This window comes from Anoplophora glabripennis, unplaced genomic scaffold, assembly GCF_000390285.2.
Source record: "Anoplophora glabripennis isolate ALB-LARVAE unplaced genomic scaffold, Agla_2.0 scaffold2533, whole genome shotgun sequence".
NCBI lineage: Eukaryota > Metazoa > Arthropoda > Insecta > Coleoptera > Cerambycidae > Anoplophora > Anoplophora glabripennis.
Genome location: NW_019418633.1, coordinates 9,991 through 12,437, shown reverse-complemented (window position 1 = coordinate 12,437; position 2,447 = coordinate 9,991). Strand labels below are relative to the sequence as shown.

General features: G+C 34.8%; 1 pseudogene; it reads left to right on the top strand.

Annotated features, from left to right (window-relative positions):
• The first annotated feature begins 643 nt into the window (after positions 1-643).
• LOC111692669 overlaps positions 644-2,447 on the top strand; it is a 5,196-nt pseudogene continuing 3,392 nt past the window's right edge.

Sequence of the window (2,447 nt, the reverse complement as noted above, 5' to 3'; positions counted from 1 at the left end):
GAAGCAAACTTTACTTGTTTTTGGATTTTGCCGAAAAGTTCATTACTACCCTGTAATGCCTTGCGGTACGTTTTCGATGGGCTACCCTGTATGTATAGGAGTGGCCCTCTTGTAGCAAACAGCCTGTATATTCACATCTTCCCTGACAGACCATAAAGGATTTTTCTGCTTTTCTAGTTAATATCTTCTTTTTATTTTTTCATTATCTTTTTGTTTATCAAAAATAGTATAACCATGTGCTTTTTTTGTTCTTTCCTTGTTACTGTTTATATTTGTATACACATCACTTAAGGTTATTTTTATTCATGGAAACTGTGTTTTTTATACATAAATCAATGTTCAGATTGTATTTTGTTTTTTTTTTTATTGTAATTTTATTGTTATCTATACATATTTTTGTCTTGTTCATTATTTAACTGGGTTTCCTGCCTTTATAAAGAATCCCCTATCATAATAAAACCATTTTCAATATTTCCTTAAATGTTGATAAATCTGTTACGCTACATTTTATTTCCAAATTTGTTTGATGACTCAATTCTTTAAAAATTTCATCAATTATTTCGTAATATAATATTTTTAGCTAAACTAATATTTCATAATTAATTAAATCATATATTGATATTTAATAGACGCAGACCGCAATATGAATGTGGCCGTTAAGGCAAAACATGATCAAGAAGTAATATTACCTATTTTCTTTCTAGGTCAAATAAAATCACCTAATAAAAAAGTTTCATTGGAAAAAGGCCAAATAACGCACCTAACAACCGACCCAGTATACGAAGAACACGTTACGGAGGACATGATATTCGTAGACTATGAGAATCTATCGTCAGTAATCCAACCAGGAGACAAAGTGATGCTAAACGATGGATCTGTAACACTTTCAGCCATCGAATGCGCGGAGAGCATTGTGAAGTGCATAGTTGAACGTGCAGGTGATATACTGAGTAGCTCTGCCGTGGTGGTACCAAATGTTCCCATGGAAACAAATGAAGTTGCCGAGAATGACAAAGAACTGATTAAGAGTGGTATTAAGGAAAAAGTGGATTTCCTTTTCCTTTCCGGCATACGCAATAAGGATGGTGTAACGGATATCAAAGACTTGTTGGGCGAAGCGGGGCAGTTTATTTCAATTATTACCAAAATAGAGAATTCGGTTGCTATAGAGAATATAGACAAAATTATTGAGGTGTCCGATGGGATATGCTTAGATTGTGACAGGTTGATGATGGAACTTCCGAAAGAAAAAGTTTTTTTGATACAGAAATCCATTACAGCCAAATGTAATTTAGCAGGTAAGATTTATATTTATAGTCAACGTTGAGGAAAAATTTTCGTTAAGGGTAGGTACAATTATGTTGGGGCGTATTTCCACATCCAAAAGAAACATCATGCGATAGAATTAGAAAAGTAGAGGGTCATTGATATAAAATTCAACTTGTTTATAACCAACTGTTACAAGAAATGTAAGGAGAACGGCGCTCAATCGTATTTGTACCATTGGTCTAGGCTAGAAAGCGGGTGTTTGGATACTACAGTAAGTCTACAAAGTCCCTTGTTCACATACCTGGACATAAGCGCCTTCGAAGTAACAAAAATCTTGACGAGTTAGCAAAAGTAGATCCATCTAGAGCCCTACGAGTGCTCAAAACCTATGATGCATTGCTAGTAAGGATTAAAACATGTATGGTTGTATGAAGAGTAGAGCATAACAATGGTGGTAAGAAACCCCCATACAGACGGAATCATATTATTAAAAAGATTGTCGAATGAGTTGATAGCAAAGTCACTGAACCGAAGTAGCGGATCAATGACAGTAAGACTGCTAACTGAATATTGCAAAATCTGAGTAATATCCGTCTGGTGTAAGATATCCTGTGTAATTTCTGCCAGGGAGAATAAGTTACTACAGCCCATAACGCGTGTGTAGAGGCATAGCAAGCTTCTGTTCATAAGAGGAAAATCGGAAGCTGAAAGCTATAAGAAAGATCCACTGCCAAAGCTTATATACCGGGAGATATTAGACTGAAGTTCGACGACGTCTTTCTCATTTATGCCTCTGAGAGTGCTGAAAGGTAACCGAGAGACAAGTACAATAAATTAAATTTAAAAGATGGGCTGCGGGACATCTTTGTGAAAATTCAATTTTCCTTTTCAAAAAAATAATGTGTACAGCGACGTATTTCTCACTTATGCCATGTTCGTAAGTTGAAGAGAAGTATCGATTTTATCAGGAAATTTTTTTGGCATAAGTGTCGCAAGGGACCTAAAAATGGAAAACTTTGTAAGAAAATGTGGAAAAACATCTTTATTTGTCTACCAATTTCTCATTAATGCCAATTAGAAATATGACATTATTATATTCGAAAAGCTCATAAAAAACATTGGCATAAGTCCTACTAAGGACTAAAGAAAATAGGGCTTTGGAAAAGCTGCGGAAAATT